Below are 11,575 nucleotides of genomic sequence, written 5' to 3'. Positions count from 1 at the left end.
AGCTTCTGAATGGACAGGAGTCCTAAAGAGGCACAGAGAACACCCTGGGTCGCATTCACCTTTGAGCCTGCTGCTCTCAGGCCCAACACAAACCCACTTCTGGTGCGGATCATATTGCTGTCTGCTCTTCCCTCCATTTGACACTGAGTGCCAGATCCTGCGTCTGTGTTCAGTTAATGCAGAAAGTCTGATGTACCACCCACCATTCCTGGTGTTGAGTGGTATAAGAGTCCAGCTGGCCATATACACCATAAGGTTTTACACAGAGTATTTTATAATGTCAGGACAACTCTGAGGGTTAACCTCAGACCTCCTTATCCATCTGAGAATTACTCTGTTGGTGGTATTTGATGAATACACCAATAACTTCAGCCTCTATCACTGTCTTTTGGCCAAGTTATTGATAACAAAATCCTCTAGGCTCAGGAGGATTTTCAGGGAATGCCAAACAAATCTCTGCTGTTTAAAAGGAAAAAAAAAAAGGAGAGGGGTAAAGACAAGTACCAAGTAAAATAATGACAGATTCTTAAATTCACATCAACTGCTAAGGTAAATCTCACATGCACTGGAGAAATTTGATAAAATAATTTATAATATAGATAGTGAACACTATTTAGATTTTGAAACAATGTTTATTAAAAAAACAACAACAAAAATCCAAAGAAAACAGGCAGACGTGAGTCCTAAGGAAATTAAAACTTAATTATCTAAAAAACTTCTTGGAATCTATCATTGCTGTAACAGATTAGAAAAACATGATTGGTTTAATATCAAATCTTGAATGCATTTTAAAATACTGCAGAAAATAATTGATCCCTTCTTTATACCTAAATCTTCAACTCTTGTTCCTTTGCCTTGTGATGTCTTCAATTTGAGAGCACACTCTTCGGGGAAGACAAACCTTATCTGAGAGATGCCAAATCTTGGGCAGCTGAAAACCTAGTAAAATATTTTTAGATTTTCCAAAAATAATTGTCATTGCTCTGTAAAAGACACTAAGCAGGTTTTAACATGTAGTATGACTAGCCACCCCTTCTTCCCTTTTTCTGCTCTATGGTAGTGAAAACATTTTGGGTTAATATCAACAAATCAGTTCAACCCTTCCACAGACCCCTGATGGATTTTTCCTCTCTGTAGAAACCAGGGCACAGGAAGAACAGAGTCTCATATATATCTATGTCTCCCAAGGACAGAGTTGGGACGTAACTAGGACATACCTGAACCTAAAAACTGGAAACATTCCTGGGCTTAGTTCAGAGGCTACATTTGTATCACTACATTGTCTCCCAAAGGCTTCTATATTCATTTCATTTTTTTCTGTCTTAAAAAGACCATTACTTGATTCCTGGACTGGAATGCCTCTCTCTGGTCTGGTCTGGTCTCAGGCCTGGCATTTTGCAAGCCCACCAGCAATCTTCTCAGGGTTGGCTGGCAAGTGAGGATCCCTCTACATTGTTGAATGCAAAAGAGAGATAGACAGAGAGTTTTAGTCCTGGACCTCTGCTCCTCCATCCTAGCGCATGGTTCAAGGGAGGATCTTCTTTCCTGCTTAGGACCACTCCAATTAGCTCACTCCAAGACAACACCCAGGCATGGTTCTGGTGACAGTTCATTCCAGAAGTCTCTTCATTAAGGAACACAACAGTAGCAAGGGGATTCACTGATTCCCCTCACCCAGAGCTTTTTGATAGTCTTCAAGCCAGCTTTGCACCTTCAAACATGCACAAGTGTCTTCCTGCCAAGCCCCAAAGCATGCTGCACACATCCTCAGCTTCATGCTAAAAGGATAATCATCATATAAGAATTAAGTCATTAACAATAATGACATTTTAAAAGTCCTAAAAAATGGATAATTATTACAAAGCCACAGGAAGATCACATGGAGCTTAGAAGAGATGCCTATCCAAATACTACATAGCCTGGATTCAGCAGATCTGCTCTTAAATTCTAGCCTGAAAGGTTGGCCTGAAGCAGTGTGGATGTAAGTCCCTTGGCCTCAGGAAGAGAGCTTTTCTGTCCTTTATCCAGCAGTACACAAGTAGTCCAAGAGATTAGCTGAGGCTTAGAAAATGTTTGCTATTAAAAATGTTTTGTGCATCTTTTTCTCTATGGCCTATGATCCGAGCAACACTGACAGTCCTATTTTTGGTTGTCTTCTGCGATATATGAGGGATCAAAGCAAATACAGCAAAAGCATTTCAATAGATTAATTTGTGAATCTTTCTGCCACACTGGACTCCATGTTAGGACTATTTCTCTACCATGCATATCACCCCACCCATTATTGTTCTGAATATGACAGAGGGAATTCAACAAAACAGGAAATGGAACATAGCAAAAGAGGAAATAAAGCAGAAAGAGGATGAGAAGATCCCTACAGGATGTAGATCCATCAAGACTCATAGTGGGCCAGAATGTCTACTTTGCTCCCCAAAAGACATACTATATGTCCCCATTACAGTCTCAAAAGATGATCCCCAAGGCTGGAAAAGCAGGCAATAGTAAAGACAAACTCACATGAAGAGCAGTTAGTATCTTAATTACAGTCCTATTATTGTTGTTCTATTGTAGTATTTTTGGAAAAGGAGGACTTTATCCTGGACAACTTAAATTTTCAGAATTGCAAACAAGATTTAAAAGGAATGATCAGCCCATGTGAAACCCTGTTCCTGCTGAAGTCAATAGAAAGATCCCCTTTCCAATCCAGACTTTGCCATTAATCCAGAATGTGAAGGACTGATGTTTATCATGAAATGTAAGAAAACAACGTTTAGCAATCAGTAGAAGCACAAGCATTTTGGAATATTTAGGATCCTTCTGATCCAGAAAATCTGAGAGCTTGTTCTTAAATTTATACGTTAAAAGGGAGGTGTAGGGAGGTGTAAGGAAGGTGATGAGCCCAAAATTACAGCAACAATGTTAACAACTCTCATTTGAAGTCTTATCAAGAAATAACCATTAGGTTACAATTATTAGGGCAGAGTTACCTTGTTCTCAAACCCAAGTCACCATCAGTCAATACATTGTGTGATGGAGTCCTACTTTTTGTTTAGCATCATCAGGACCTTTGAATAAAACAGACATTTAAATATGAAAAGAAGTGATATGAACTGAGTTGTACACTCTGAAATTAGTACATTCTTTCAAAACACTACTGAAATTGATTTTACTCAGAAATATTTATAATTCTGTAAAATCACTTTAAAATCCTTACAAGAATTCTTTCTTTCTCAAATACACTCAGAGTAACTCCTTCTCAATGTTCATCCAAAATGTTTACAAAGTAAAAAAGGCCATTTTTTTTCTTCCACCTGTGAGTTAGCTCTGTGCATTTGGCATGTTCTCAAATACTGGATATGAAGGATGGTCCAAAATCTTCTGTTGCTGCATCAACTGTGGGTAAGAAGTGGCTGAGGAACTCTAATATACAGTAAAAAAAAAAAAAAGGGGGGGGAATGAGAACAGGAGATGAAGAAAAGAAGTCTGTAGTAGGTGAACAGTCCTATTCAAATAAGGCCTTTATAATCTTATGGCATGCATTTCATTATCACTATGGAACTGTCCCATGAGGTCCTCACTGTCGTATCAACTTCATTTAAACCTTAAGTATCATTTTCCAGGGTGACATATATGATTTTAAATGAAGTAATCTGCAGTTTGTATATATCAACAATGTCCTTCTAATAAAGAACACATGGACAATTTACTTCCTGGACAATTTGTTTTCCTTGGTCCTTCCAGAGAATTCTGATTGAGACATCACTAGTACCAGTCTGCCAAAAAATTGAGCTTCTGACTTTATATGGGATCATTTTTTCTCCCTCACTCTAAGGGATGGATAGGAACAGCAATGTTATTAACCACATTGCATATAAATATAAACATGCTTCTATGCCCTGTTGCTGGTCTGTCAATTTCTGGCTTCATGGTTGAATGGCAGAGCTTTGACAACATCCTGCAACATTTGTATCTATTTATAATACCGCAAAAAACCTAGGTATATAAACCTAGGTTCTATATGTAAAATACATTGCTATTTATACATAAATTCTTGCAAAAGAGTTGCAGAGTGGCATCTAAGACAATCACATAAATGTTCACGGGAGATTTTTCTGATACTTTACCAGTGCAATTATTTTTTCTACATCAAGAAATATAAGTTTTGAAAGACAGAATACATCTTAAATTTCCTTAACTTATAAATACCGCCAAATCAGATAAGAAATATTTTCCATTGCTAACCTGGGCCAGGAATTATAGCAAAGTCTAAGAGTACAGTTCATAAGGGTCTCACTGAAAAAAGCAGTTCTAAATGCTGTTAGAGTAAGCTGTCTAAACATTTGTAAAACACAGCTAAACACAGGGAAAGCTACCTGGAAAGGCTGGCTTTCACGTGTAATTGTAGTATTTTCATAAAATAGGATTTTTATTGGCTACTGTATTTAATCTACAGTGGGCTCGTTTCCCTTCCCCCAGTGCTGAGAATCAAGTAGTTAATTCCTAGTATCTTGAGACCTACAGTGCAGCCCAATCAAATTACAACATACATATTCAAACACTGATTATTGCTGCTTCATTTTGGTTAGAAGTACTGAGCAGACTTACAGTTTGTTCTATATATCTTAGGAAGGGAATTAGGGTTACAGGCATGAACAGGTAGAAGCTATAAAATGTCCCTGCGTTCTCCTAATCATCCACTTACTACACCAAACTAAAGTTGTTACAAAGAGGCTACTTACTTTCCTGCATGTGTGGGTATGAAAAAGGAGTGCAGATATCCTTACCTCGATCACATATTGCCCCACTGTCCTCTCTTTAACAAGCAGGAGTCAGAAAAGACATAGAAATTCTCCACCATGATCTGGTTTCTGCTCTCCCAGGTATTAGGAGGCTTAGAGCACTGCAACCTAAATCGACACTGCTTTTATAGTGGGCTGCATGAACCACACAGCCACAATTCACAGTTGAAATTACCATCTGTGTAGGGGGGTGATCTTTGTTTAATAGCAGCAGCACTAAAAAGTCAAGTGCCACAATACAATATCTAAGTCATTTTGCTAGGAAGCGCACTATCAAGGGTGCAGCTTTTCTCCTTCAAGTTGCTCTCCATGGGTGGTCCATCGCAGTCCTGTAACAGCATGCACGCACGGAGGTCTGCTGCAATAAAGGAGTATAGAGGGTTTGGTCCTAAATCAGTTCCAGTATGTGGTAAAACAGATCTGATAGGTAATACCAAACATGTAAATAATTATCTCTTAATATAAACCTGTTCTTTGGGCATTTTTGTTTAAAACAAAGTAGTATCAATAGTATGCGAACAAAGACTGAAGAGGAAATGAAAGCAGATGGTGAGCTGTCAATCCACTGACACGTTGGTCTGCTCAGTCACAGACTTTTGTTACTTTTATTAAGAGAAAGATTTCATGTATTTGCAAATCTTGTCATCTTGCCTTTTGCAAGAATGTCATTTCCAGAGAGCTTTAGGGAGAATTCAATTAAAAAAAAAAAAAAAAAAAAAAAACACACACACACACACAACACAACAACTTACCTACATACCCACTGTCAGGCCAGGTCTGGTGTGAAAAAAGCATGTTCCCATTGAAATACAGTCAGATAAAAAAAATTAAGGTTAGTATACAGATTTTTAATAAGCTTATAGAGAGCACTGCACTGAACTGAGCTGAGCTGAGTTACTTCACGCATTTGGAAAGTGAGCTGTTTGTAAGCCCTTAGGTACAGCTACCATCTGAGTGATGGGTAGTAACACCACATTTACTGAGGGGGTCTTTCCTCCTTGCTTCCAACATCACAGACACAAATGAAGCAGTGCAGCAGACTGAGGGAATTCTTAATGCTATCTTATAACTTACTTCAAGTAAGCAAGATAATTACTCATCATAACCAACTTCCTAAGGAGAATGTAGCACTTCCATCAAAGGCAGATTTAAGGGTACATTTGTGTGTGTGCGGGGGTTATGTGTAGGCCCTGTTAGAGAACTGCTGCTGTGTATATGCTATTTCTTCTCATGTTTTTGTATGTATATGTTTGCACACATGTGCACCTGTGCTCTGAACAAGCATTGTGGAATAAGTCTCAAATCAGTATTTCCAGGTTTGCCTGCAGGGAATCTAGCAGTCTTGTGCATCAAAAAATCTAAAGTCTAACTCTGAAACTCCTTTCACTGAGCCCAACCACACCATGTCAAAGGAAATTATTGGTACCGAGGGTGGGATTCATCTCATCTAACTTTAAACATCTACAATATAGAAGTTTATGTCTAATCTTGTCACTCTAAACTCACTTTCTAGTCAATGGAGAAAAACAGCACTTTCAGGATGTTATTCATCTGACCAAGCACACACATCTCCTTTGGAATGAAGAGGATCATGTCCTCAAGATCCCACTTCCCTCTACTGACTCTAAGGTGAGTCTAGAGTAACCAGCTCAGGTATAGATGGATTCCTGTCTTTAGTGTTGAAAGCGACTCCTTCAGATTTATAGCAATGTAGTAAAATCAGAGTGTTTTTCAGCTGTATTCTTATTCTGCTTCTCTTAAACTGTCATTGTCTTAGAAACATTTTAAATTATTTTGCCACATAACTGAACAGATCACTTATCCACTTATTATGGAATTCACAAAGTAGCTCATCTGGGTTTGTTGCTTCATCTTAATTTAAATATTTTAACCACATGTCCTTCTTTTCCCAAGGTGAAATGAGGTCTTCCAAAAATTTTTTGCAAGTCCTTTAGGATTTTAGACATATTTTTTGTCTCTGAAATGATTTCCAATAAATCCCTTTTCTGCCTTTGTTTTGAATGGATGGAGATGAATGGATGGTATATATATATAATATACCAAAAGCACATATAAATCTCTTTGTGGTGGAAGTGCTTAAATCTGCCCTGTTTTTCCTCATAATAGATATCTGGAAGTTTCCTTCCCTGACTTTAAAATATAAATGCCAAAATTCTATGCACTTTATTACTTTCCTCACAGTATTTCCACTGTATTACTACCAGAGCTTGCTTGGTTTACTCGATTAGGAGCATATTTTTTTCCTACTGATAATGATCCCTTTCTTTGTGAAATGCTTTAAAACACCATGAGAAAGATCTCCCATTAATATAGTTTCAATACAGGTAACATAATGTACCCTATTTAGAGATTTGACCAATTTTGTTTTTCAAGATTTTCTACCTAGCTCTCTCTTCTGTGAGCTATCATGTAGCATTAGTATCTAGCAAATGATTTCCCTGTAAATCAGTTTACTTCCTATGTGATTCATTCTCTTTCTTTTGGCATAACATCTTGCTTTCATCTTTAGAAGCTTTCCTCCATTAACTACACTTGTCTAACAGCCACACCTTTACTATACAGGCTGCAGCGGGGAGTACTTAAATGTAAGAAAACAGCTTTTGTTCTGTATTGAACTATGCTGCTATACTGCTAGGAGAAATAATTACATTTAATAGAAGCTGTGGTTTACTATTTGAGATGTATAATAGTGTCATTAGAGGTATTATACTGAATCTCACATACATATCTGGTAAACTCCAAAACTCTACAATTGACCTAAGTTTTCTAATGTTAGAAGGCTTTAGAAGGACTTTCCGTACTATTATTAATCAAAGTCTTAAGTATGGTGATATTCTTTCCACATTGTTCTATGCTTTCTTCTTTAATGAAGTCAGGTTGATATTGCTACCAGAATTTCAACTTTGCAACGAAAGGATTTTTTCTGTGTCAAATTTTCAGTGAGAATATGACAGTGAGAAAGATTCATATGTTTATAATATTCACTAATTATATATATTCTGTAATATATAACTATAAGATTCACTAATATTTGTAACATTCAGTCACTGCTAACAGGCTAACATCACATTTCCTTTTTTGGGGGCTACTACTGTATCAGGAGCAAATCTGCAATCTACCAGCTGATAGTAATCCCACTGAATTATGTTGACCACACTTTCTACATTCCCTCCACTTGCTGTGTGCAAGAAATCATTTGATAGCCCTGCAGATCTCCTCTGATGGCAGGGGAGCCAGGCAAAAAGTTTCAACTTCTGATCCTGCCCCTGTGTAACTTCAGTAAAGTTGCATACCTGCTTCTGTTTGCTGCCCTCCTGCTTGCTAGATGCAGAATATTTGCTTTTTCTTAGAAACAGCCTTGAGACCTTCAAATGGGATATAAAGCTATAATAAGGTGCAGATTTAGTGCACTGTACTAAAGGAGTTAAAAATGACATCTTGCTCTCACATCAGCTAACACCAGCCAGTATGGCATGCCCGTTCATGCACCTGACTCAGTTACTGGTGCTCAGTTACACAGTACTACCTATCCATCAAGACCATGGATGTGTTTGCCCCAAGAATTATGCAAGTCTTAGCTATTTTTGAGTCTCAGCATAGCATTAAGAAAATGTATTCTAAGTACATGACCCCCTGGAGCTACCTCCAAAGGCTGTGTATTTTCTAGCTTTCCCCAAAAGGCTTATATAATGCTTTTTTATCAACTACTGCAGAGAATAATTACAAAAAATCTCTATCCCCCCCCCCCACACACACACTCTGGGCATCAGTCCCAGAATATGCAGATAATTGGGTCTTGCTTACCGGTGTCATCTGGCTGGGGAAAAAAGAAGAGCAAGTTTTGGGTGTAAGTTCACCAGCCATGTTCTTGCATAGCAACACATGGAAAGGCAGTCTCTGCATAGACAGCTGAGGCTGTTAGAAAATAGGTAGTTTCAAAGTCATGTATTAGTACTAAGTTTGTGATACTTATTACACTATAAGCCTTTTACTGTAGGAAGGGGTTGAGATTCATTTCACTGCACTGACATTGTCCAACCCAGCACACTGTTCTTGGGCATGAGAAATCTCTACTGAAATAAATTTTCCCCATCCTTCAGTCATCCACAGATGACTGTACAACAATCCACTCAGTCTTTTAACTACCATTACTAACAGATCATGTACATGCTTTCAAAAACACCTCTTCTTGAAACCATGTCCTCAGACAACCTGCCCTCTCAGATAATCCCCACAAAATCAGAAGGGGAGGAATCAGAGTTTTGGGAAGAGAAAGCTGACTATGGGGAAACAGATGCCAGCGTAGATGCCAGCATACACTGTATTACCCACACAAGGTATGACCTGATCACTGATGAGCTGTTGCATGCATTTACACATGACTCAGATTTTATATGCATGAAAATATAATTGCATATTTCTGTACATGACAGAAGACCCTTCACAGTCTTTTATGCTGCAGAACATATTATGCACACAGTGTGTGAGACCCCACAGCACCAGGAATGCGGCTTTACTAAACTAAATTGGCAGGAGGAGATTGGTATTTCTCAGTATTCACTTATAATAAAAAGAGAAATGAAGTAGCTTTGGCATAATATAGAAATTCAATTAAGAGTGCAAGGGCTCTTCAAGAGTGCAGCTGTGCAACACTTTATTAATATGTTTGAATTGTAATATCTCTGGTGCTAAAAATCCTTCAACTTCCTAGTACCGTGTGCATGTAACATGAACTGAAAGTCTTTGCTTAATTATTTGAAATTCTCAAAAATTTCATCTCTTTTATTCTATGCCTTTTAAATCCCTGCTTTTTCCTGTTAGCCATTCTTTTCTGCTTCTACTTTATCATTTTTCAAAATGAAGGGTATACCTCAATAATTTTCTTCCAACTTCTTCTCCAGCTCCCACATCTTTAAGTCTAGAAATGCATACTTCAGGAAACCCTATGACCTTTTGGAATACCTTATCTCCAGCTGCAGTTAACTCCCAAAGCGAGGTCTGATTTCTAAATAACACCATAGACTCTAAATCTCCCACCTAATCCTTCCTTTTTGAAATCTGTTTACTGCAGGTCTAACCCACTCCTTTTATACTTACCTTACAAATTGATTTTGGATGCCACACACTCTGCTCCTCAAGCCAGACTGCAGACTCTGTTGGTTTTGGCACAGTCCTGTTGGCTGATACAGTTCTGCAGAATGACCAAACAGTGTTAAGTCAATTCAGTTCTCTGAGGATGGTCTTACCCTAGAGAACAGTACTGCATCCTCCCAGAGGATTTATTCTTAGAAAGGTATTTCGGGTTAAAGGAACATCCTCCAGCTTCCTTCCCTGCCTATCAGATGAACAGCACTGCTTATTATGAAAACTGAAAGGACCTGATACTTTTGCTTTGTGTGTGATTGTGTAATGATTTTGCATTTCTCACACCTGGAGCAATAATGATTTTGCATTTCTCACACCTTGAGCAATGAAAATAAATCAACCTTGATTTGTTTCTGCTTTCATCTGTGTTTTTGTCATCTGCAATTTTAATTCATCATAGATTGATAATAGGTTTAGCACTATGATATTTCAGATGAAAAGGGGCAGGAAATTCTTCCCACCATAATTTTTAAAATTTATGGGAACATTTTCATGGTTTTAAATTGTCAAAGAAATATTTTTAAAAACCCTCAAATTCTGGAAACAGATTTTTGTGGCAAATGGAAAGCAAAATGCTTCTCCACTTCAATACACCAGGTCCACCATCAAAATAATAAATATGCAGAAAATATTGCAAGAGAAATAAAACACCCAAGGAAAAATGAAAAAAAAAAAGAAAAAAAAATCACTCCAACTATAAAGTTACAATACAAAGAAGGACTGAGATGCAATTTCTTTTTAAGACATTGCAAACAATAACAGTTTCAGCTGGAGTATGCAGAAAAATCTTACAAGAAACTATCAAACAAATCAAATTTTACTCTCTAAGGATAAGACATGGTATCAGTCCACTGAGATTATGCTAACTCTGAGGGCAATCCTTGACTAATGTGACTAGCCCATGATCTGTTGGGAACTGTTCCAAAGTGGAAGGTTTATCAGATGATTGAGGGCTGCAGGATGGGGCCCTGGATTCTTTACAGTGATGTAGAATGCACTGCTTCCAAACCCACAGCCTTGCTTCAGCTGCTCTTGTGCTGAGAAAGCAAAGTCACTGACCAGCTGCTTAACTCTAAGATGCGTCTAGCTTAAAGGAATCACCCAGACAATTAAAACAAGTAGTTACCTGGAAATGCATCTCTTTTTGATTTCAGCTGCTCTTTATTTATGGTTTCCATTCACTCCGTGTGACTTTTCTCATGCTGAAGAAGTGCAAATTCTGAGTGAAGACTTTCCCATGGTTTTACGGCACCTACATTACCCACTCTTATGGGGACAGTAAGAGTACTCATACTGCACTCTCCTTCAGTTGAAGGCTCTAATAGAATCTCCATCCCTGCCTGTTTCCAAGAAATCTGCAGAATCAGGTTGTTTGTCAGCTCTCCCCTTCAGTCCCTCTGTTTGAAACTGGCCCGTGGGTAGGCTATTATGAACTAACTGGCATGAAAAATGCACTCTACACAGTAATGGTCTCTAAAAACCATGTTTTTTTAAAAGAAATGAAATCAAGATGTAGACACATTAATAGCCCCTGTGAAGTGAATACACATTTTAATCCTACGTTGTTTCTGTTTCAAAGTTTGTCTGTAGTAGATTTATACATGAAAACA

General features: G+C 37.9%; 1 long non-coding RNA gene across 1 annotated transcript; it reads right to left on the bottom strand.

Annotated features, from left to right (window-relative positions):
* Positions 1-612: 612 nt before the first annotated feature.
* LOC112995647 (uncharacterized) lies at positions 613-11,184 on the bottom strand. Its single transcript, XR_003262221.2, has 7 exons — positions 11,092-11,184; positions 9,918-10,011; positions 8,625-8,735; positions 5,552-5,576; positions 4,785-5,157; positions 2,988-3,065; positions 613-1,778 (listed from the first exon to the last, which is right to left on the bottom strand). It is a non-coding gene; the product is annotated as an uncharacterized LOC112995647 (long non-coding RNA).
* Positions 11,185-11,575: the final 391 nt, after the last annotated feature.

Source organism: Dromaius novaehollandiae, chromosome 1 (assembly GCF_036370855.1).
Source record: "Dromaius novaehollandiae isolate bDroNov1 chromosome 1, bDroNov1.hap1, whole genome shotgun sequence".
NCBI lineage: Eukaryota > Metazoa > Chordata > Aves > Casuariiformes > Dromaiidae > Dromaius > Dromaius novaehollandiae.
This window is presented reverse-complemented; position numbering and strand designations above follow the sequence as displayed.